Source organism: Phocoena sinus, chromosome 13, assembly GCF_008692025.1.
Source record: "Phocoena sinus isolate mPhoSin1 chromosome 13, mPhoSin1.pri, whole genome shotgun sequence".
Classification (NCBI taxonomy): domain Eukaryota; kingdom Metazoa; phylum Chordata; class Mammalia; order Artiodactyla; family Phocoenidae; genus Phocoena; species Phocoena sinus.
In genome coordinates, this window is record NC_045775.1 from 63515132 (window position 1) to 63540612 (window position 25481).

At 48.0% G+C, this 25481-nt stretch overlaps 1 long non-coding RNA gene across 2 annotated transcripts in view; it reads right to left on the reverse strand.

Annotated features, from left to right (window-relative positions):
• Positions 1-722: 722 nt before the first annotated feature.
• LOC116764090 overlaps positions 723-25481 on the reverse strand; it is an 82346-nt gene continuing 57587 nt past the window's right edge. For both annotated transcript variants that reach the window (XR_004352716.1, XR_004352717.1), the window contains 3 exons: positions 8920-9063; positions 3445-3537; positions 723-963 (listed from right to left, as the gene is read on the reverse strand). This is a non-coding gene — a long non-coding RNA (uncharacterized LOC116764090). The remainder of the gene's footprint in view (positions 964-3444; positions 3538-8919; positions 9064-25481) is intronic.

A 25481-nucleotide genomic window follows, 5' to 3' on the forward strand; every position in this document is an offset into this window, starting at 1 on the left:
ATATCATAATATATATATATATGTTAATTTCCTATTCTAAGGAAGTAATTGGTTGGTTGGTATGAGAGATGGTGTGGCTTCCAAAGGTGAAGAGTATTATTTTGTTGTAATTTCCAGCTACCTAAGGTAAGGATGGGAGTGGCCCAGGACACTGCAGTCAGTATATTATGTGGAGTAGGTTATATTGTGGTTTCTTTATGAACTTCTACATGTTTATTTTCTATGCAAGTTTGTGTGCTCCTTTTTGAGTTTTGGTAGATAAGTGATTTGTAACTTTGGAATACTTGGAGTTATATATATTTTTAATGTAGTAGTTAAAGCCGTGGAGAACCTAGTCTACCTAGGTTCAAATTCTGGCTTTACCCTATGACTTCCCTGTGGCTTCCTCTGCTCACCTATTAAAAAGGAGGATAATAAGACTGCTGTGGTGAGTTACATACTAAGTGCTATTTAAGCATTTGCTATAATGATCATGTATACTCGAAGGCAAGGAACTTGCCCCTTGATCGTCTCTGTATTCCTAGTGCTTAAGAATTCCTAGTGCTTTCCTAGTGCGTTGTCTTAGGATAGAGATAGCTCAGTATAGTTCTTCTCACTATAAAGTACATAAAGTACTGTTACGTTGAAAGTTTTTGCTTGTGTACTAATAATCTATGACATATCTGCTGAGGACAAGGAAAGGAATGGTTTTAAAACTGCAATGGATAACAAAATATTGTATGATGTAATGCCTTTATTATGTAATTATAAAACTAACAAATGATCATGGTGAAAATTTGAAAAACTCCTAGACAAAAGAGAGATCAACAACATTTGGAGTAACTTTCGGATTGTAGAGTTGTCCATGAATATTAGTGCTTTCATATTTTCCAGGACTTTAAGTAGACTCTGCTTCTTAAGAGTCTATTCATGATATTTTACTTTAATGATGTTTTCATCATGGGGACACACACACACAGAAATCTGTTAAAAAAAAACAGAAAGGCATGTAAATCACTGATGTTTCAGATAGCCACATGAAATAAAGTGAGAAAGGTCAACAAGCTGAAAGAATGTGGAGTAGCATCTCCTTAATTGCTTACATAATTCTGATAATTACCAGTTTGTGGATAAAGTAATTAATGGGGAATCTAATTCAAGAAAAATGTATGAACTTCAAGCCTTCTCCAAGCCAAGTATTTCTTTCCACAAAAGGTTACTTTCCATGGCCGTGCTTCCTTATTACCTGACAGGGAAAGTGTATTGTATGGCAAAGGATCTTCCTGAAGGAGGGTGCTTCCCACACTGATTGTCATAAATGACTTCGGAATTACTGTTGTTGTATTACCAAAATCTTAAACTAGGATATTTTTGACAAATGCGGTCCTTAGTTAATTTTTAGAGCTACCAACTGTCAGATGGCTCTGAAATAACAATTGTCTGGCTATTCTTCAGGGTGATCACAATATGGTAATGACCTTGAGGTATCACTAAAAAGCAGGAAGGTGTGAGTCTTCCTTTGGTGCCAGAGTGAAATGCGAGTTGGGGTTGGAGTTGGAAAAGAGGCCCACAACCAAGTGATAGAGTAGGAAATGTGAGGTCATTGGTGAAAAACCAGGTTGAAGTTAAGGTGAAGAGGCATGAGGAAATGGGCAACTGTTACAGTATTACAAAGATCATCAAGAAGCATATCCATGAAAAAAAAAAAAAAAGAAGCATATCCATGAATGTGGTTTGTATTGCAGTCTGCTGAAAAAGAGACAAATATCCTGGCCTGGCCTTCATGGAGATTATATTTTATTGATTCTGATAATAGATTATTGTTGAAAAGGGCCTCCTATAAATTATAACCATGGAAAGGCAGCAAGATAATTTTTTTTTCTTTATGTATGTGTTTCTCATTCCTACTCACTTCTCTCTTAGGGGAAGAGAAAATCACACACACAAAAAAATGTCAAGTCTCAGCTATTCCTTTTCAAAATAATTTTTTTCCAAATTCCAGTGGAGGCAATAGGTTAACTGTTAAGATTTGTAAGGCTCAAAAAGCTAGATTTTTACAAAGTGTAGCCAAATTTTATTCTATAAATACTAGCTTTGTAAAGAATATGTGGTGATACAAAGTTGGGAAAAGGTGGTTTTTCTTCCGTGAATGGCTGCACTGTGTTGGGAGAAGAGGCACAGAAGAAATCAAAGTAATTAAACATGGGGTGAGTTTTCCTGATAGGGGACTCTAGTGCTTTAAAATAGACTAGATAACCCTAGGGATAATCTGACGGTAGAACAGACCAATGCCTCATTTCCAATCTGGTGCCCTGGAAGAAAACAGTGTATTTCCTTTGAGGTCTTGAGAGGTTTCTCTTCTGCTTTGTTTTGGTTTTGGTTCATTTTGTAATCAACCTTATTAAGGTATCATTTACATACAATAAAATGCAGTATCATTTACATACAATAAAATGCAGTTACAACCTTATTAAGGTATCATTTACATACAATAAAATGCAGTTGCAATAAAACCGTTAGTCAACGGTTCAGTGACTTTTAATTAATGTATACATTTGTATAACTACCACCCCCATAAAGATAGATAACAATTCTAAAACCCTAGAAAGTTTCCTCCTGGGCTTTTGCAAAAGTATACCCATCTCCCACCCCAAGGCAACCACGGATCTGTTTTTTATCTTTAGAGATGACTTTTGGCGAGTTTAGAATTTCATGTAAGTTGAATAATACAGTAGGTGCCCTTTTGATCTGGCTTCACTTGCTCAGCATATGGTTTTTGAGATTCATTCATGTTGGGATGTTTTAAACCAGGACTTTAGCCTGGGTGGCTGATGTTGTCTGAAGGCACCTATAGGTACATCTGAGTCTCTGGCATTGTCACTGTCTGTTCTTGGCTCAGTATTTTCAACTTTACTAAGAAGCACAAGGTTGAAGTAAGGAAGATCACTGTCAGTATAATGGAGGTGAAGTGGGTTCTGTTATATAATATTCTCAGCAAAAACTGACCTGCTTGGAATCATTGTGTTGATAATCGACAAGGATTCTCTTCCTCCAAAAGCCTTGATACTATATAAAACTTCTAAAGGATGCTGTCCTAGGACCCTTCTTTTAGTTTTCATATTTTGGGAAACATTTCTGGAAAATTCAAATGCTCGCAACCTGAAAGAAGCAATTATTCACCTGAAGGCTAACTCTGCTAAAGTTGAGTTGTCCGACCTTTACATGCTGATAGAACCCAAATAGCCTTGCAAAACAATGCTCTCTTATTGGATATAAGCATATAGATTGTTTAAGATGGACGTGTATATGCAGTAAAGTGAAAAAACAAAGAATCTTTGAGTTTCCCTTGCTGGTTTTTTAAATTTTTTCATTTAAGTTTCTTTAGCGTATGCTAATAGCTCAGGGTAACCTCAGGTTAGTTTTAGTTCTACTCTTAACATAAATATTGAAGTACTCCATACCCACCTTTTTTCTACCTTCGTTCTTTTCTTCCATCTTTCCTTTGTAACTTCTTATAATCCATTATACTTAATCCTGCATTTGTTGAGGTGGCAATTACTGTAGGAAAATTGAAAGCACTGTGAAATTCTGCTGTTCAGAATGCATGTTGACCAAATTCTACATTGAGAAAAGGTCTGGACTTACCTAGAGTAACCCTTTCTCAGCGTCTTTGAATAAAGGCCATAGAAAGTGGGCTATATATAATATCCTGACAGGTATGTAGAATTCATAGCAATTGCCCTCAAAGAGCTTACCTAGCGTAGATGCATATGAATGCATTTAATGATTGCTTTATTGGCAGCAGTGCCAACATACACAGTCTGTTTTGTTTCCTATCATTCTCACTACCTGCTGTTTACCACTGTACACATTGCTAATGGCGTGGTTTCTATGGCTTGTGAATTTCACGGCCAAATAATATGTAATTTATTGCACACTTCAGTGTAGAAGATGGAGACTCCATAACTTTTCGTGTGCTCTTTGCCCCTTTGGAATGTATTACACTGAGATCAGGAAAAGTAATAAATTTATTTCAAATGTGCGTGATAGCTAAACATCAATTAGGACTGATGGGCAATATTTCTTCTTCCAGCAACATAACAGTTTTTAAAGACTAAGCCGCTGAACGTGCAGTTACTGAACATGGGAGTTAGTTCACTGGGATCCCTTCTTAGAAAAATAAAGGAAAACTTGGATTGGATTTGTGTGGCTTATTCAAGTAGTAACTAATCAGCTACATCTTGGTGAACTTAATTTGTCACAATCCTTTGGTATTTTATTAACTCTCTTCCCCTTCTTCCCCCGACTCTCACGAGAACGGATCACGAGTATCTTAAAACATACTAAGTCGTCTTCCATCCCTGTTAATCTAACTACAAAAGCACACTTTCCTTATCCAATGTAACTTACTGTCTTTTAGAGTAGCTGGGGTTCTAATTCTCTACAAAATTAAAACCAGCAAAGAGAAACATTTTCAAGGAGCCACCACATTGTAGCGCTTTAGAAAGAAGACTTTAGAATTAAGGGCAACTATATCATTTTATAGCTAAAGCACCTGAGGCCTAAAGTAGGAAGGTAACCATCAAGGTCAGGGAAGGGGTGGAAGATCAGGTTTCAAGCTGAGGAAGAGTCTACAGGGACTCAATCTGAGCACGTCAGAAACTGAAAGGAGACCACGAATGTTCTGGGAAGGCTGGCATCTGGCCTCAAGTGTGGGATCAGACAGGGAGTGGGCCCGGGGGGAACTGCGCTTCTGCAGTAGGCGGAGAAGTCCACCTCATCTCCGGAAAGTGCCACTGACATCAGGGAGTTGAGGGGAAAGAGCAATGAATTCCAGTTCACCTGAGAAAGCAGGCCAGTCTGATTAACTCTGAATTTAGGCTTATTTCAGATACTTCTTGAGAAAGAACTTGGACAAGAGCAAGTCCCACGCAGCCTCTTTTAAATCCATGCCCAGTATTTTCTGGTGGAGCTGCTAAACCCTCCAAGTGACTCCAGTATTTTAATTTCACTCTATATTTAATTCCAACAGTTCTATGATTGATTATTTAATGGGCAAATAAGTAGGGTCACAAAAGAGTGTGAATGTATTTTACAGGATGAGGATGGGCGGAGTGGAGCAGTCTGGAATGGGACACCAATAAAAAGGGATCTTGGTAAAGAAGAACGTCTATTAGAAATGGAGAGGAATTCGCAAGGAAATTAGTGCCTGACACCACGCCCTTCTCTCTGCATGTTTAGAAGATAGTTTCTAATTTTATTTTCATAGGAGATGTGCCTGTGATGAATTGTCTTTTACCTTCACACCATTTATCACATGGACATATTGTGAAGTTTGTGTGAGAGAAAGCAAGTATTAGAATTTGTCTTGCAAGGAGCTATAAACACTTCCTGGAACAATCTAGGATAGAAGGAAAAGGAAAAGAAGGTGGAAACAAAGGAGAAAGACAGCTAATGACGCTGGAGTCTCTCGCTGGGATTTGTGGTATCTCTTTTTGAAACTAAGTACAGAAAGTCAGAACTTGACTGATTGTTTCTTGATCACGGTTTGCTTTCAGTTTTGCTTTTTTCTTGCTCTCTTATCAGTTATTCCAGCCATTGCTATGTCATTTTCAGTTTCAGTAAGCATGCCTGTCTTGTTTCCATTCGCATTATTCATGCAAACGTTGATTGAACTGATGACCTCGAATTATCAAGGAAACATTAGATACACCAGTAGATACATTTCTTCATTTTAGAAAAAAATTACCGAGTGAAGGTTAAAATAACTCCTCTTCAATTTGTCATTTAAAAAAACTTCTCCTAACATACAATACCTCATTGCCTAACAATGCCAGGTAAATGAAGAATTCCGATGTATTCATGAATGCAGGCTAGTCTGTATATTTTTTGGCAGGTATGACCGTTACCGAGGGTAACGGCCTGGTTTGCTGGCCATGTCCTGTCTCCTAGAAAGTTGTACTTTCTGTTGTCTTTCAGTTGGGCCATTGGATATCAGAGGTGAATTTATAAAACTATACTTCCCTTTACACTTAGTTTTTTGTTTTGTTTTGTTTTACTTGAAGTATAGTTGATTGACAATGTTGTGTTTCAGGTGTACAGCCAAGTGATTCCGATATATGTATTTCTTTTTCAGATCTTTTCCATTATAGGTTATTACAAGGTATTATATATAGTTACCTGTGCTATACAGTAGGACCTCGTAGTCTATCTACTTTATATATAGTATACACTTAATTTGTGTGATCCACGCTGGTCAGACCACATGATTGTTTTCACTTCTGATATAATTTTTTCAGGTCCAACCTCAAATCTTTGATAAGAAGATATTTTTTAGCATGTGTGTGCTCTAAATCCAACAGTAGTTAGTAGAGATATGGTTTTGCACTAGGTATTCTTCGCTTTATTGTTCTCGGCCAACCAACTGAAAATTAGCTTTTATTTTCTGGTTGGTTTGCTAGATGTTTATGACTATAATAAAAGTCTTACATTTTGTCTCATATCTTAAAGCACAATCTGAATTAGCAATGGGTATTGTGCTATACATAGGCGCTGTGATATAAATATAGTTTCTAACTTCAAAAACATATAACGTAGAAGGGAACACAGACACATAAGCAGCAATTATGGCAACTGCACTTGTTTACTAAGTGAAATAGTACTGAGATGGATAAAGTGCTAGCGAGCCTTGAACAGCCAAATCAGCTTCAAAAATAGATGCACAGTTCTTTAAAAATCTTTTTAACATTTTTCCAGCTACATGTAGAATATAACTTAGCATAAAAACGGTATGGGTTTTATTTTAAGTAATGTAGCATTTTGACATCCTCATAATGAAATTAAATCCAGAAGAAGGTTTCTCTCCATGATCTCTTGAAATGGTCCTTGATCATCCACAATATTTCCCATCATCACAAAGGTGGTACCAAGGGCAGGAAACTCCAGCATTATTAAAGTTTCATAAAGCAAAGTCAATTTTAAGAATATAATGTCCCCAAACTGAAAAAGGTCTTGACAGATAATTTCAAGGGAAGCATAAATTATTTTTTGTTTGTCAGAGGGCAAAAATATTTAGGTTGAGTTAATGAATGGTAGTTTTTGAGTAGAGAGTGTCCTTAAAATATTATGTAGATCTGTACTGTCAACAGATGCTAGCCACATGGCATTATTTATATTTAAACAAATTTAAAAATAAGATTAAAAAATCAGTTCCTCAGTGGCATTTGCCATATTCCAAAGATGTTTATTAGCTCCATGTAGCTATTGAATACTGCATTGCATGGTACAGATATAGAATATTTTCATTATCACCAAAAATTCTATTGAGCAATACTAAAATTATACCCAGATATTCTCAGAGAAGGCAACCAAGTCTCAAGGAAATAATATAACTTCCCCAAGATCACACAGCTATGTTTTTAAAGAAAAAGAAAACGACACAAAGGAAATAGTAACAGAGGCATTAACGAAACCCAGTAAGTTTCTGGAGCAGTCAAAGTAGGGTTTAAAAGTGCATACTTAGCTGTTAGCAGGGTTGAAGCTCTTGATGGTTGGTAAGATCTACCTGCCTGAATTTGGACATTAGCATTTTATGCAATGAATTAAAAGCAAAAAATCATTTCAGCGAATGGCTGCCAGCTCCATAGTTTTAGCCACTGCCGTGCTTCCAGGTTATGTTTATCACTTTCATATACAGGGCACCACTGTGAAATGTGATGGTTTATCTGACCCCAGAGAAATCAAGAAATCTTGTGGGGGTTATGGCTATATTTGAAAAGGTTGATTTTTAAATGCATCATGCAGACTGGCCCTGTTTTAAAAGGGATTCCTGCCATCAAATAATCAAAATGTAAACTCTCTTCTCACCTTGCAAAACTCAAATATAGCCCCTGCATCTTTATTATTTCGTTGAAATCCACATATTATTTTTCCATTCTCTAACTTGTTTTCCTCACAGTGTGATCAACTATTGCCAAGGAAGGAAAGGTTAGATTTATCAAAGTTTGCTAAAGGCCCCCTAGGTAACTGAACCCTCAGGAGAAACAATCGTCACGTATTCTTTTTCTGTTGTTTCAGTATCTTCTTAAAGATTCATTTCAATGTTTGGTTCTGTAGCAGAGGTTCTAGTGAAGTGCTTATCTTCCTCAGAGGTCCAGAAAGCCTGCGAGTCTGTCAGTAAAGATGGGTAAGGAGAGAGAGAGAAGGAGGCTAGATAGAGGCTCAGTGCTGAGATAAGGACAGTGTTCTAAAGCCTCCTGGGGGTGAGGCTGTGGTGCACAAACACCCACGACTAATCTAGACAGAAACTGAATAATCAAGGGGACGACCAGTGTGAAGTCATGTGGTCACCTCTCCGCGTAGAAATAAACATTGACCTCAGTAAGTCTCCCCCCTGTCCCAGAAGAGCATTAGGAAGGTCTGGAGAGGGAGGTTATTGGCAGAAATGGAAAAAGCAGGTTGAAGGGATTAGCCTGGAGCAGAGAGCCCAAGAAACCCAAGCCAGGAGATGGAAGGCAGACTTTTCATGGAAGTCTCCAAGCCCAAGTCAAGTTCTGGGACCACCAAGTAGAAGTCAAAGAGTGCTCATTTAACCCCTTTGGGCCCCCACGGGAGTGGAGGAAGACTGGACAGAGAGGGAGAAGGGGCCATTGAAGGTACAGTATTTACTATGGGATTTAACTCCTCAAAGGCCTCCCAGTAGCTTCAGATCTTCTCAAGAATCCTTCATGTCCTGCTGGTTTGCAGTGAGTGGCTCACAGCTTCAAGGCCTCCTCTGCCAGATGGAGAACTATTTCAAACATCCTGCCTCTATTTTGTACTGTAGCGATGCAGAGAGCAAACCTGACCGCATTTTCAGGTTCTAAAGAGAAATTCTAAGTACCTGAAAGACTGAGGAACATGGTGGCTTTTATTTAAGATGTGGAGATAGAGAGCACATACCTGGACTTGGGCCTGCAGCAGCACCAAATTGCACCAAGGGTTCCCTTTATTTTCTCTCGCATCTCTGTTTCTCCTTTTCTCTCTGCTGGATTAGCCACGGGGACTCCAAGTTCTTCATCGTGTGGTCCTGGTACCAAGATTCTCCTAGGAATTATAAAGCTATTCACCTTCTACATCGAGCACTTCTTATTTTTTCCCCAGCAACGTAAGTCATCCTTAAGAAGGGTCAGGGTGCTAGCTCTTAAATATATTTTAGTCATCCCTTTGTACATTAAATTCTCTTTCTTGGAGACTGCTCCTGACATGGTGTTCACTGTGCTCCCAGCTGGCCACCTGAAGTTCTGCCCTGCCTTCCCCACCAGGTACAGTTCAGGAGCTGCCTACCTCAGGGTGATAGGTTCTCTTCTAGTTGCTTTATTCCTTTCCCTTTTACATTTAGAGAGTATAATTTGAATACATAAACTTTTCTGTGACCACAGCTTTATTTGCAACCCACAGGTTTTGTTATGGCATATTTTCATTATCATTCAATTAATAAAATTCTAATTCCCATTGCGACTTTATCTTTGACCTACATAATGATCAGAAGTATGTCTTTAATATCCAACTATTTGGTAAAATATTGGTTATATAGGTTTAAATTTCTTGCTTATTCGGAGTCTTGTTTTATAACCAGAATATAGTCAATTTTATAAATGTGCCACGTGCACCTAAAAATTTCTGCGTGATATATATATTCCATCATTGTTAGTACAGTGTTTTATGTAAATTTAAGTCAAAGTTTTTAATGATGGTATTCAGATCTTCTATAATCTGATTTATTGTTGTGGTTCTATGTTACTGATCTAGGTAATTCAGATTTTTCTATTTCTACTTAGATTTTTGGAATTTCCCTTCATATATTGCATTGAAGTTTAGATTTATAATATATTCCTTGTAAAGTAACAGTGGGTTTTATTATCCTGACTTATCGCCAGTGATGCTTTTTGCTTTCAAATCTATGTTAACATTAAAAAAATCTTCTTCAATTTTGCTTATTGTTGTTATGACATAATTGTTGAATCCTTTCATTTTCAATCTGACTCTTGTCTCTTGTAGGTGGCATAGAATTAGGTTTTTTGTTTGTTTCAATAATCCTTGTCCTTTAATTTGAGTATTTACAGTTAATGTATTTTCTTACAGATCGTTTACTCGTTGTTTACTATTTGTCCCACCTTGTTATGTTCCTTTTGCTCTTCTTTCTTCCTTTGAGATTTCTTCAAATTCCATTTTCCCTGTATTAGCTTGTTATTTTTACATAAGTAGCAGTACCATGACATATTAGCTTTTACTGCTTCTCAATCAATGCTGAGATCTTAAATTGCTTTTACTATATTTTCCTCTTCCATTTGTTTTAATGCATTCTAATTTTTGATATATTTTATTATTACCCTTTTGTGTTGTTAGATTTTATTTAGGTTTATCCACTTATTTATCCTTTCTGTTATACATAATTATAAAGTCCTTATTTTCATCTGTGATAATCTTCCTTCTGCCTGCAAGTCTCCCTTTATAATTTAATTCAGTCAGTTCTGATAAGAACATATTTTTTAAATTTTGTTTGTCTGCAAATTTCCTTATTTCATCTTTCCTTCCAAACAACATTTTCTCTGCCTCTAGAATTCCCATTGGGCAGTTCTTTTCTTTAGCACTTAAAAATGTTATTCCATTATTTTCTAGTATCCATTCAGTTTCGCTGAGAGGTAAGCTGTAATCTTAACCCTATTGTTCCTTTGAAAGTAATCTCTTTTTCTTTGGGCTGCTTTTAAGATGTCATGCTTTTCTTTGGTATTCATGAATTGTACTGTGGTGATCTTAGGTGTGGTTTTCTTTGTATTTGTTCTTGTTACATTTTTTTAGTGCTTATTGATTTATGGCTCCATATATTCCTTTTAGTTTTAGAGAACTCTCAGCTGTTAATATTTCTGAAATATTGTTTTCATCCCAATCTCTCTCTCCTGTTTTCTTTGGACTCCAGTTTACACATATGATAAAAACGTTTACTGTGGCCCATATGTCTCAAATGCGCTTTTGTGTACTTTTTATTCTTTTCGTTCCCCTTGCTTTAGTCTTAATATTGTTACTACTCTGTCTTCCAGTTTACTTACCTCTCTTTACCTGTGTCCAATCCACTACCGAGTTTTAAATTTCGTATAATTTTTAATTCTATCAGTTCAACTTCAATCAGTTTCTAGTTTCTAGTTGTCAAGTTAAATTCTTCACCTTGTCATCTATTTTCTTGAACTTGATAATATTTACCAAAATATGTATGAACTTTAATGTTTAGGTCATCTATGATTCTGATTCTGTTTTGTTTTTTATTCTAATTCTCCTTTTCTTGGTAGTCTTGGTGGTTCTTCAGTGAATACCAGACTTGGGATATGACAAGCTGTAGAGAATCTGAATGACATTACAGTTGTCCTTTGGACAACCTGGGTTTGAACTGCACAGATCCACTTATACATGGATTGTTTTCAATAAGTAATACAGTACTACACGATCTGTGGTTGGTTGAATCCTCAGATTCAGAACCACAGATAAGAAGGGCCGACCATAAAGTTATATGTGGAGTTTTGACTGCACAGGGAGTCAGCGTCTCTAACCCCTACATTGTTCCCGGGTCAACTGTATTTTCTTGAGGAGAGAATTTCCTATTCTTAGGTAGGGAGCAGAGGGGAAGATCACCTCAGTCACTGGACCAACTTCATACTCATTTTCCTTCTTTATAAGGTTCAATGTAGATGTTGCATCAACCTTCCTAACACACAGACACACATATGTAGAGACTTCCAATGTCCTGATTCATATCATTAGTTTTGCATTGGGCCACAAACCTTTCATAGGTTCTGAACCCCAATTGTGTCTCTTCAGCATTATGAGCCAACTAAGTCTTTGCTTAACTTCAGTTAGCTTTTGTTTGACTTCTTAGCATCTTGTCTTGTCTACCTTTTACACATGGAAAATACTGCAAGGGAACACTGTTGCTGAATCCAGCTCTGTTCTCTGAATCTTTACTCTCTCTGTGATTTTGGTCCTTAGAATTCTAGCTGCCTTGTTATTTCTCAATTCCAACTCTGGTTTCCTTAGTCCTATGACATTGTCCGAAGATCTACTGGCTTTTCTACCTCTTAGGAGCCACATTCGGTTTCTCAGACTTTTGCTCTTCATCAGTAGTTTCTAAATGACTGGGCTGGAAACGCATGTGCAGACTATTGTTCTCACTTCAGTGAGTTTCTTTCTCTAGTTTACTTTTCTAGGTCATGGCTACCTCAGTAGCTTTCTAATGCTCACAGTCAAATGTTGCTTATGATTTATCTGGCCTTTCTAGTATGTTTTCCTAAGGTAAACTGATAGAGTTGGAAACAGAAGTTTGTACCCACCATTTAAAAAATTCTGTTTTGTCTTTCTATGAATTCTCTTTTTGTCCCATCTTCTGTCACTTTTTCCTACCCCAAATTCCCATTCTCACAGATAGATTATTTTAAGATTAATAATTATTATTAAGCTAATACGTTAATTTTGAAAGGAATTAATTTTGCTTTGAACAAGAACACAGATTGGTGAATGGAATATGGAAGATCCTTAAGACCTTTTTCATCTCTAAGAGTAGTATCCAACCATCGGTACCATCATAAGTTTGTCAACTATGGAAGAAAGCAGTCTTTATAAAATCAGCATTTTTTTCTTATTTTTTTTATGTTTTTGGGTGTCACCAGGACTTGCCTTAGACCACAACTCCTGGCAACACCAAATATAAATGAACCCTGTTACCCATGGGCGTTTACTTGGCTCTGCCACCCTAAGATTGGCCTCCTGGCTCCTTAACCCCAGGGGACTCTAAGCCCTGGGCCACATTCTTGAACCCAAGCCCTGCTCCTCTGTCAGTGGGCAGAATAGTCCTGATACCCCCTGGACCAGGGACTGGGCACATGGCCCACATCTGCCACCACACGGGTCAGGGCGAGAGGGAAGAGGGACCTTGACATTCTCTTCTGGTTTCCCTCTGGGGCTTGGAGTCAGATCCAGGCAAAGACCCCTCCCTTCCGTGTGGAGCTCCTGGCCCCTCATTTGCAGCGCCCAAAACCTGCCTCTGGGGAACCCCTCATTTTGCTCCTTTCTTTGGCTGAGGGTGCTCAGGAAGGAAGCACTGCTGAGACCCAGAATCCCAGGCCAGAAGATGCCCAACAAAGTAGGCTAGGCCAGCCCCAGGACATGATACTGGAACTCCCTCCTAAACAAGACTGAACTCATCACACAGATGGGGAAACTGAGGTCAAAGAGGGCAACGGCTTACTGGCAGAGCCTGGAGCAGAGTCTCTAATGGACACATTCCATGTTACCACCAAAACATGGGATTTCTAGAGTGCAGCTCAGCCCGTGCTGACCCCCCCTCTTAGCCTGGCCACCAAGGTCTCGCCTCCATAATCCCATCCCACGACACCCCCTTCCTGTGTCCCACACGACAGCCGGATTAGGCCCCTTGCCCTCAGGCTGTCGTTCACAGGGCTCCTTCTCCCAGAAGCTCCTTCTCCCACCTCTGCCTGAACTGCCCAAGTTCAACCAGCCTCTTTAGGGTCCGGCTCAATGCCAGCTCCTTCGTGAGCCACCCAGAGCCCTCATGCTCCTCTAAGCTTCCGAGGTGCTTTGCCTCCACCCTCACACCCCGCGTTCTGTTGTCCACGTGAGCTGTGGTTACGGTGTGTGAGCTTCCTGAAGCCGGAGACCACCTCCCCTCTGGGCCCCAGCACCTGGCGCAGTACCCAGCACTCAGTAGGTGCTCAGTAAAATCTCCTCCTCATCTGATGCCCTGCCATGTCCTACCGATAACTGACAATAATGGCTATTGTTTATCGAGCATATACCATAAGCCCGGCTCTGGTACTGTCTCCCATCCTCATGTGATGGACCCAGGTCACAGAGGTTGTGTGACTTTCCTGAGGTCACAGCTCTGGAACTGGAACCCCACTGGTTCTTGTGCCTAAATGAGTCTCCTTTCCTTCCCACTCACCTCTTCTAGGTCAGACCACCACCATTTCCTCACCCTGTCCTGTCACTAAAGACTTCCCATGACTCCTTGTGGCCCACTAGACAAAATCTAACCCCCTGAGCATGGCATCTAAACTCTGTGACATCTGGCTTCTTCCCTCTTTGCAGCTTCTCCTCTAGTCTCTGAGCATCACCTCAGTTTCCAGCCTACTGTACCTTGATTTACTTGTAGGCTCTGCACATGCTTTGCCCTCTGCCTAGAACACCCTTCCCCTACTTTTCCTCCTGTGAACTCCTACACATCTCTCAACATCCAAGATCAAGAGTTACCTTCCATTCTAGTCAGATGAGACAAGCAGCAAACGAATTGGACACAAAATTGAGAGCTCTACGAGGGAAGGACCTGTGTCATCATAGTATCCCCAATGCTTAACCCATAATCAGTGCTCAGTCAACATTTGTTGAATGAATAAATGAATACTCTATATATTCTTGTTGACTAAACGGAGAAATGGCAAAAGAATACAAGGCCACAGTATGCAGGGCTGGAGGTGGAAGGGAAGAGACTGAGGCCAGGAAGGCCAAGGACGTGGTGGAGTCCAGTGACTAGTACTTCAGGGGCTGCTCTGCAGCAGAGCCACGCTCTTGGCAGAGGGAGTGTTTGTGAGAGACAGAGGAAGGAAAGTGATGGTGTGAGGGAGGCTCTGAAAGTGTGTGTGTGTGTGCACACACACGCGCATGTGAGAAGGTGGTGGGGATGTATGCGGGGGAGTGTGCGTGTGTGAGTGTGCTGCATTTGTGAATGAGTCTGTGAGAGCGGTGCTGAGGAAGTATGTGAAGGAGCGTGTGTACGTGGCTTGTGGGTCTGTGGCGGAGAGCCCGTGCGTTCTATTTGTGCATGGGGGTCTGTGTGAGAAGGCGACGGTGTGGGCCACGAAGGCTGTGCCAGAGGTTGTGCATGTCTGCGGGGCGAGGGGGTGGGGACAGTGAGAAAGACAACAAGGAGGGGATACCTGAGGGGGGTGTGAGGGAGAAACCGTAAGTGTGCGGGCGTGGAGGGTGTCGTGAGCACGTGCGGGAGGAGACGGTGTGACCGTGAGTGTGCACGACGCGGAGGGTGAGGTAGGATGTCAGGGCGCTGCTGAGGGTGTGGCTGCGTGGCCTCGGCCACGGGCCGGGAGCCAGAGGTGGGGGCTGGCCCTGGGCCCAGGGTGGGGGGCTCTGACCGAGCAGAAGGTTCCTCAGAGTTCTCCCTGGAGCCACGGGCGCCAGATCACCACGTCCCCAGGTAGAGAGGTCGAGCAGGAGGCCCAGATGTGTGTGTGCGCCTCACATTTTGTCCACAGCAAAACCTCTGGGCATTTATTTGTCTTTGTCTGTGTCCGGGTGTGCATGCCTGTGCTTGTGTGCGTGCTGCCGGCTGTGTGTCTGTGCCTGTCTTTGTCTCTGTATGCATCTGGGCCTTTGTCTCAGTGTGTGTGGCGGTTGGTCTAGGCTTGCCCACAAGACTGTGTCTGGGGTTGTGTGTGTCTACGTGTATCTGTGCCTGTGGGGCACTGGGCGTCCTTGATCTGTGCATGTCTAAGTAGGGCTGCGAGCATCCCCCTGGACCGCCTGTTTGTATCTCTGTCTGTGTGGCCTTAGTGTGAGTGGGAGAACGTTGTGCTTTGGAGACTGTGGGTCTAGATCTCGGTGTATCTTTAAGTGCGAGTGTGTGCTGGTGTATCTGCATGTGAGAGTCTGCCATGCGTTGTAGTATGGAAATGCTTATGTGTGTCTGTGGAAGGTGCGTTTGTGAGACCAAGGATCTCCGTGTGTCTCTGTGCCTCTGTGTGTGTATGTGTGTTTTGGGTGTGAGGGGTTTGTCACAGACTGGTGAGCAAGTTAATCTCAGACTCCATGACACGTGGAATAAAATCACACTCCCATAATGGGAGAGAACCAACTCTTCACCCTCTGCCCTGGGGAAGCCAGTGGGGGCCAGGGCCAGGCTTAGGCCCCTATGCAGGGCCCCCTGTGGCCTCAGCACCCTACCCCCACCTCTCCTCTGCCACACCAGGCTCATTCTGCCTCCAGAGTGCCCCGGTGCCCACTGCTGGCTGGGCTAGGCTCCGGGACAAGTGATGGAGTCTTAGAAGCCTGTCCTGGGCCCCCCAGCCCCACCCACTGCTGAGGAGGGCCCTGCCCCAGATGGGAGGGCGGGTGCAGGAAGGAATCTTTGGGCCCCTCCTCCTCCCGGAAGAGAGGGATGAGCTGCAGGCCTGACCTGGATCTTCCATCTCTCAGCAACAAGAATCCTGGTGAGCCGGCTGCGAGCCTTGGCATGGCGCCTGCTGGAGACCCGCCCTCACCCGCCAGGACGCCTGGGTCCCCAGGGCTGGGCAGCAGCGGGTTCTCTGGGGAGCTAGGAGGGCCCCAGAACTTCAGGCTACAGCTTCCCGGGACTATGGGAAAGCCAGACCCTTCCAGGCTCCCACCCCCAATCACAGACGGCTCCTCAGCCCCCCACGCAAACCACCACCCTTCTTCTGGCCTCTCCCCAGCCTCGGCCTTTGCTTCAGAAAGCAGACCAGCCACCCAGCACCACCCACTCCCTACCTGAGCCTCAGCGCACACCCAGCCTGAGTTCAAGACCTCACCTCTGGGTTTGAGGGCTCTCAAGGCCAGCACTGTGCTGCTTGTCTCAGAATGGGGCTTCTGAGGACAGGGCCATGTGTCCCACAGCTGTGAAATCCCTCTTGGTCTTAGCACTCCTTCCTGACTGAGCAGTCAGGCACCAGGAGAGGATTTCAAACCCAAGGCTGGGGAAACTGAGGCAGTGAAGCTCTCTGCCCTGCCTACCGTTATGAATCAGAGGCCAAATCCAGTAGTCTAGACACACAAGTTCTTAATTCTGTCCAGCGGCAGTGGCTGCAACTTGTTCTTCCCCATAGGGGGTGCAATTTCGGGGGGGGAGGCATCAGTTGGAGGGAGAGGGGAATGGGCAGGTGGACCCCCCCCCCAACCCTCAGACTTGGATGAGCAGCCGGAGAGCAGGTTTCGTAAGAGATTAAGGTCGAGGAGAAGAGAACCCAGATGCTCCAAGATTTATGACCCTAATTCTTCTCCCTTAAATTCCCCTCCAAGTCCCCCAGCCCTAGCCTGGTCCCTCCAGGGTCATGCTGTGGCCCCAGGCCAATGTCAAGGCCTTAACCCATCCATCAGCTGTTGCCAGGGAGTTTCCACCCCAATGGGTCCCCAAGGGAGGAGATCAACTGACACTACGGGCCCAGACTGACGGGGAAGGGGCATGGCCCTAAAGAGGTGGCCAACAGCACCCTGCACCCTCCCAGGATGTAGGGGCTCACAACCTCCAGGGCAGAAGCTAGGCTGGTGGGTGGGGTCCAGGAGAAGGTGACCTCCCAGCTCTGGCACCACTCCCAGCCCCGCCCTTCCAACAGGCCAGGAGACCTGGGATCCCACGGGGCCTTACAGCTTACAGGGTGTGCGGCCTTGGGCCCTTGCTGCTCCTCTCCAGGCCTCAGCCTCCCCACCACGCAATGCAGGAAGTGGTCTGGATACCCCAGGCATCCCCCCTTCAGCTCCGCTCCCTCAGTGCTAAGCCCTGCCCACTCTCCAGTCCAGGGGTGTCACCTAGAATCTGGGCCAGATGGGGTGAGGCTTTGGCAGTTAACTGGAGGAGCCCCTGAAGCCACCCAAGTCAGAGCTGAAGAGCGTATGGTGCTCACTCCTCCACCGCACATCCATTTTCCAGAAGAGTGAAACTGAGGCCCTGAGAGAAGGTCGGGGTCTGCGCCAAGACCTGAGTGTTACTGGTGGGATGGTTAAGAGCACGGGCTCTGGGGACAGAAAGACTTAAGATTAAAATGTCAGCTGCAACAGAAACTCGTTATGTGAAGTCCCTTGCCTTCTCAGCCTCAGATTCCTCATCCATAAAATGGGCAATAGTGCCTCCCTCCTACGACTGCTGAGTTGAAATAAGAAAATGCATGTAAAGGGCTCGGCCACTGTAGCAAACGCCTGGACAATGGTAACTATCATGACTGTGGGTAGTAGTAACACAAAGCCAAGTGGCCGGGGGAAGGGTAGGTGGGGTCCCGACCTGGCTCATCCTCCAGACCAGGAGGGCCAGCCAAATTCCTCAAAGCCCCCCAGCTGTCTCCCCTCTTCGTTAAAGGCCTCTCATTAGTGAGCCTGGGCACCTGCCCCCCCCACACGTAATAAGCCTCATTAGTATCTTAGCCCCAAGCTCTGAGCCCAGAGTCTGTGCATGTGCACACGCGTGAGGGTGGGGGGCTGCGACAGGCCACCAGCCAGGAGACAGCATCCCCGCCAACCACACCCCCTGCCTGTCATCAGCAGGGCCCGTCACCACCCAGCTTGTCACCTGCCTGCCTCGCACCCGCACCACCTGTCACCCACCCAGCTCGTCACCCACCCAGCCCGTCACTCGCACCACCTGTCACCCACCCAGCTCGTCACCCACCCAGCCCATCACCTGCACCACCTGTCACCCACCCAGCCTGTCACCGGAGCTGCCTGACAGGCCTCTGGGTGGGGGACAGGAGATGGGGAGGAGAAGACCACAGGGGTGTGGAGCTGGGGGCCCCAGAGACCCTGAAGGCCCCCACTTCAGCTCTGCATCCTGCAGCATCGCCATGGCAACGTCTCAGCCGCAACCACTTTCCCAAACATCCCCCCCCGACCCCCAGGCCCTGCTCTTAGCTGAGCTGAGGCTGAGAAGAGCCTTGACTGACAGCAGAATGGGACAGGAAGGAGGTGCTCATCAGGTGTCTGGCCTTGGCCATCCCTGCCCTCTCTGGACTTGGTTACTCCATCTGCAAAATGGAGGGGCTGGAACTGGGGAGGCCCCTGTACAGCGGGTCATCCCTTCCCAGCCTGGATTTGCTGAGCCAGTGGCCAGTTAACCTGTGAAGGCTGGTGGGGGCGGGGGTTCTGGGTTCTTCTACACTCCTTTGCCCTGGCCCAGCTCACACAGGCTGGGCCTCTGGCCCAAACTCACATAGCAAAAGAGGAGGAGCAGGCTGGAAGGCAGAGGGGCTCTGCCACAGGACTGCCAGCTGGAGACGATGCCACAGTGGGTGACCCAAAGCTGAGCTGGCCCCCACCTCCAAGCTGCATTATTTATAAAACCCAGAGCTCCTAGCCGAGCAACAGCTGCGGTGCCGCCCCTCCAGGGGGCACAGGCAGCGGTGGAAGGGTGGTGCCTCCCCGGGGGAGCCCCCTGGGGTCCCGGGCTCCCTCCACAGCTGGCTGGCACAGGGGCCGAGGTGGGAAAGGGGCGGCTGTGCCATCCTTCCCCTCCCAGCCCCCTCTTCTCTCCTCTCCTCCAGGCAGGCGGCGATAGGATTACTTCTGCATGACTGCCCGCTCCACGGGGTTCCAGAGACCCTCCTGCCTGCAGCAATCTAAAATTCCTGTAGCCCGGCCTCTCTCCCTTTCTCCCCACAGTGAATGCTCCAGCTTCTACCACAGTGTGCCCGCGGCCGCCACCACCACCAGCGAGCTGGCCGGGGCCCCAGGTCCCCGGAGCCACGGGCAAAGGTAGACCCATCCTCGGCGTGTCCCTCGGAACCCTCTGAGGCCCAGGCCCTGGCCCATCCCCTCCGGCCCCTGGTGCCCGTCCAGCCCCACAGGGCAAGGCTCAAGCTGGGGTCGGGCCTGCCAGCTGTGCCAAGGAGGACCGGCACATACGTGCAAACACACCTGGTGGGTCCTGGCGTGCCTGGCCACATCCTCTGCTGCCAAAACCTGGATGTCCCCACCTCTGCTCTAACCGCCCCCTCACTAACCTCACTAATCCTTGCTACCCTGGGGTGGGCAGACAGCTGGGCCAGGCCAGCGCCTGTGGCTCCCCAGGGCACAAGAAGTAGGCAAGAGATCGATCCACTGAATTTTTTAAGGCTTTAATGGAGCCTGCCTCCCCAGCCTTGGGTCCTGGGACACAGGCGATTTCTCAGGGACCCTCCCTCAGCACTGCAGTTGCTTCCTCTTTCAGGTCTAGGGGGTCGGGGCACCTTTCTAGGAGCCTTTCCCCCAGCAAGAGAAGAGGCACGAGAGGCCCCTGGGAAAGAGATGGGATTGGGGGGCTGTGAGCAATACCCAGAGGCCCCCCCAGTCTCCCCAGCCCTAATGCGGGCAGAAGCAGCTCAGCCTCTAAATCACTCCCCTCGTGCTGCCCTCTGAGGCAGATTCTGTGCATCTGTAATTAGGGGGCGGAACAGATGGTGGAGATTCCATTTAAAATCATGCATCTAGTAAAGTAACCTTCACTGTTGGAACTGACTCCCAGGGAGACCAAGCCCCAAGCCCGGATCTGGGGGTGGGGTGGGGTGGGGTGGGAGGGGAAGCATGTCAAGCCAGCCCCTTCTCCATCTTTTTTCCTGAAGCTCCAGGCCCAATGTCCCCCTCAGGTGAGCCCAATAAGAGGGGGATTTGGCAAGCACCTGAGAAAGTGCAGGCTGGGGGTAAATCCCCCTGCCCAGACCCCCCCCCCCCCAACCCATACACAACAGAGTCAGGGCATGGCTGGGTACTCAGAGTTCTTGGCTGACACACCAGGATGACCAGGTGCCAAGAGCCCCCAAAGAGGCCCCAAACCCCCAAAGCCCAGGCCAGGGTGCCCAGAGCACAGGGTCTTGGGTGGGGCAGCTTTGAACCAGATGCACAGCCTCACTGTCCAGGAATGAAAGGCCTGGGGCAATGAGGGGGGGTGGAGATGCCTCCCCAGGCAGAGGAGGCTCTGGGAAGTGGGGGAGGACCAGGCAGCCGAGAATGAGAGAGAGCACGGAAGAGTGGGCCAGTGTGTCTGCAAGGCTGAGGCTATCTGGCGGGAGTTTGGGGGAGGGAGGCTGGGGAGGACAAGGTGGGGTGGGGGAGCGGTGATGGAGAGCGCTGAGGAGGGAGGCTGTGCTGGAACGTGTGATGGTGGGAGTGCGGCTGCAGGGTGAGGTGTGGGCGCAGGGCGGAGCTGCTCTGAGGGGTGACTGGGCTGGGGCCCTGTGTGTTTGTGTATGAGTGCGGGACTGGTGTTTGGAGAGGGGTGGGGGCTGTCCCTGGGCCCTTGGATGGCTGAGGAAAGTACTGGAGCTGGAGCTTGCTGGGGAACACACAGAGGACTGCTTGTGTGCGGAGGTGCTGGGATCTGGGGTGTGTGTGCGCGTGTGCGGGATGCGCATGCACGTGCACGGCCTGGAAGGTACGAGAAGCTGAGGGGACGTTACTGTTCAAAGATGCACCGTGTCTGTGTGTTTGAGGTAAATGGTGGGGCTACAGGGGTGTCCTCTGCGTGGGTGTTGAGGCGGTGTGTGTACGTGTATGTCGCGGGGAGAGTCTGGAAAGGTGTAGGGGGCTGTATCAGTGTGTCTGGGGACGTGATGAGCTGCAGCGGAGGGAAACGCTGGGGCCGTCGGGAGAGTCTGGGTGTCTGGTTAGGTGCTGGGACTCTGAGAACCTGTGTGTGTGGAAGGTATTAGGGCTACAGTAGGGTCCTGGGTGTATCTGGGGAGGTGCTGGGATTGGAGGAAGAGTTGATCTGTTTCAGGATGTGGCAGAAGCCTTGTGTGTGTGTTGGGGTGTCTGGGGGTATATTGGGGGTCATAAACATCTGGGTTTTGGTTAAGTACTAGGGCTGTAATACGTGTTTGGGTGGGTAGGCGTGCTGGAGCTGTGAGTGGGGAAGTGGTTGTGCATTTAGGAGGTACAAGGCGCTGGAGTTGGGCCCCTCTGCCCAGACAGGTGATGGGGCTGCGGGGTGAGGGCAGGTGCCCCTCTGAGGAGGTGAAGGGCAGAGTCCTGGCCTTTGCTCAGGGGCCCACCTGGGGGCTGCCCGCTAGAGCCCCTCTGCCGGTGGTGCCCACCTACCCCCATACCCCACGTCCGGGTGTCGAGACAGGCAGTCCATCTGTCTCTTCCTGTGCCCAGGCCGAAGGAGCAGTGCCGCCTCCTCCCTCCCTGGGGGGGCGGCAGCAGATCCCAAGCCCACCCATCTGCCTTCAGATGGCCGAGGCAGGAGCCTCCACAAAGCTGCCTGGAGGGCATCCCTGCGTTTGAAGAGGCACGGGCTGGGGGGTGGGGGGAACTGCACAGCAAACAGTCCTCGTGGAGGCTCCTTTGAAAACCACTGACGCCACGAGAGATGAAGAGGGAGGACAGGGGCGGGTATGTCTGTCCTTGTATGTCTGTGCGGGTCAGCGCCCAACTGTGTGCCTTGGAGCCCCTTCGCATGTGTTCATGCCGGTGGCCTCTGTTCAAGCAGCATCCTTGCCTTGGAAAACAGCCCTCCAACCCAGGTTACGAGCTCACAGCCTCACACAGGCAGCTACCCCCTCATCCGTGCACCCTGCCTACACTACACTCACACGCAAACATCCCCCACACCTTCACATCTGCAGAACACTGCACCCTGGTACACATGCCCCTCAGCCCCAGAGTCCCAGTCCTTCACATGTGTACGCCCCTGACACACACCCGCACACTGCAAAGCCAGGTACAGCCACATGCACCTGTCACATATGCATGCCTCCACACAGACATGCCCGACAAGTAGCTGTCACACCCACACCCACACACTCCACACACCTTGGGGAGTGGATCTCCCTGTCACACCCATATCCCACCTCATATGCACTCAGTCTCTCTCATACACATTGTAACAGACACTCACCATCCCTTATACCTGTACATACGTGCACATGTTTGTACACGTGCATACACACTCTCACCAGCTCTCGGCTCTTTCACACCAGCCAGTTTCTCTGTGTCCAGGCCAGGCCCTGCAGGAAGGCTGCCACCGGCTGAAAGTGTCTCCTGCCTCCCTGCCCTGCCAGCTAGGTCAGAGTGGGGGGCATACCCCCCGACCATCACACCATGGCTCCCTAGGAACCCTGATCTTCCCCTCCAGAGAGAAAGAGTCCTCTCTCTGCTCTGGGGTGACTGCCACTGTTGTGTGAGAGTGTGACTGTGTATGTGTGTGTATCAACATGTTTTGAGAAGCCACGATGAGGCCTGTGTGTCACTGCCTGTATGGGTAAGAAAGCATAGGGACAGGCTTACCGGTTATGTTTGTGAGATTCAAGATGAGTGTGAGAGCAGAGACATGTATGCCACAAAATGTGTATTTGTGAGTGTGTGTGAGGCCAGGCCCCTGTGGACAGGCCTGAGTATGGGGGGTTGCACTTACACAAGGAGACACACAGTGAGTGTGAGTGGGGAGTGAGTGGGAAGTATTCTGGGATATTTTCTGAGACAAGGGGTATGTACATTTGTGAGTAGGGGTCAGGGCTAGGAGAGGCACCCTCCGCAACTCCCTCCCCCTACAAAGAGATCAGGGGAAAGGAGTCTCTGGGATCTGGGGGGAGTGTGTGTGTGTGTGTGTGTGTGTGTGTGTGTGTGTGTGTGTGTGTGTCTTCCTCTCTCTTTCTCCCTGACCTCTTTAGCAGCTGGAAACTGAGCCGGGGGTGGAAGGAATGGAGACTTGGCTGGCCTGGGGGTTTGGGGAGGGAAGCAGGAGAAAACACCTTCCAGATTCTCATCAAATCCTTGTTTGTGGTTTGTAGCCTTCAGTCTCTCCTCTTTCTCTCGGTCTGGGTTTCCCCCTTTCTTTATCTCTTCCTGCCCCTCCCTCTCTCCCCCATATCTCTCCTTCTCCCATCTCAGTCACCTTGTCTCCCCCCTTGGATCTCCCTGTCTCCAAGTCTCTGTCTCTGTCTGTTACTCTCTCCCCAGGCTCTTCCATTTTTCTGACTCCTGTCTCTGCCAGCACCTCTGTATGTCTGTCTCTCCCAGTCCTGGTCCATCTGTCTGTCTCTCTCCGTCTGCCTGTGCGTGGGTGTCTCTGTCCATCTGCTCCGCCACCCATCTGTCTGGTTGTCTGTGCTAGTCCTTCTAAGGGTGCCCACTCGCTCACCAAGACACCCTCCCCCAGGTCAGCAAAGGCCTCTCCTGGCTCAGGGGGCGGGGAGGGGGTGCAGAGCTGCAGCTTCTGGAAGCTTCAGTAGCAGCTGGCTGAGCTGGGAGTTCGGGGCCAGCCAGCTGCAGAAGTGGCCCCTCCCCTGGGCTCCCAAGCCAAGGACCCCACAGCAGAGAGGAGAAAGCAGGGCCTCACTGCAGCTGAGTCTGTGTGTGGGCACGTAGGGGGAGGCAGGGGGCCTCACTTTGCCTTCACTTCACCGTTCCCCCCAAAGCCAGGCCCTGTAGGAGAGGAAGCTTCAGTGCCCACCTCCCTCATCCCCTCACCAATGGAAGAGATGCTGGGGATCCAGGAGGGAAGGGCTGGGGGATGCCAGGCCTTGGACGAAGCCATACCTTCCTGTCAGATGGATGGGAGGGGGGCTCCTTCCCTCCTCCCTCCCAGGCAGTCCCTGGGGATCCCTCCAGAGCTGATCCCAGCTCCGGACACGAGGGGCCCCATAGGCAGTTCTCACCAGCTCCCACAGGGACCATTCCTACCTCCCAGCTGCCCCAGAGCCTCTGACCCACAGGGATAAGGCGGAGGGGGGTGGATCACAAGGGTGTCTCCTCCCTCCCCAAATGGAGGTTGGCTCTGGACATCTGGAGTTCGTGGCCCTGTCTACGCCCTGGCCATCCTGAGAGGCCCCAGGCAGTCCACCTACCATTGCCAGCCCGGCACTACACACACACACACACTGCACCCCAGCACTCGTGGCCCACCACCGCCACTCCCTGGCCCAGCAACTCTGAGGGCTCAAGAGGAGCCCTACCGCGGAGACCTGCACCCTACACTGACTGGTGGCAGCCTCCAGCAGGGCCCCCGGCACAAAGCCAGCAGCTGGAGGAAGTACCCCCCAACACTTCCCAGGAGGCTCTGTTCCTCCCTCTCTAAGAAGAGCTCACAGTCCAAATCCCACAATAGATGGGGAAATTGAGGAAGGGATGGGATGACACAGTCAGTCATTCTTCCTGAGACCCTGGGGTGGGATCATAAATGAGGAATAGGGAATGAAAAGGACTCCAAGAATGAAAAGGACGCCGCAGGGGCAGAATCTGGCTCCTTCCTGACCTGCCACGGGCAAAGTCCATGTTGGCTGCACAGCCCTGCACAGCCCTACCGCTGGGCCAGGGCCAGGGGCTGGCTCCCTCCCTCTAGAGCTCTCCTTGCCCCTGGCTGGGCCCCCTCCCTCTCCTCACTTCTGAGCAGCCCTCCCTGCCCTCTCCCTCCCAGCTCTGGCTCTCTCATCCTCAGCTCTTGGAAGCCTGACTCACTGTTTCCCTTCCTCTCTCCCCTCCCTCCCTCTCTCCCGGCAGCGGTGCCTCCCCCTCCCCTGGGGGGGCTCTGGCCACAAGGGTGCCCGCCTGCTCCTCTCCCCAGGCTCTGGCCCCCTCCGCACCCAGGAGGCCCCCTGCAGCTGTTCCAGCTCTCTAACTACAGAGAGGTGGACGGAAAGAGCCTAGGTCCCAGGCAAGCAAGGGGAGGAGACCCCTCTAGACTGGATTTCCTCCTGTCAAACAAGGTGGGGGGGATCCAACCGGATGACACCCCTGGTGTCTCTAACAGT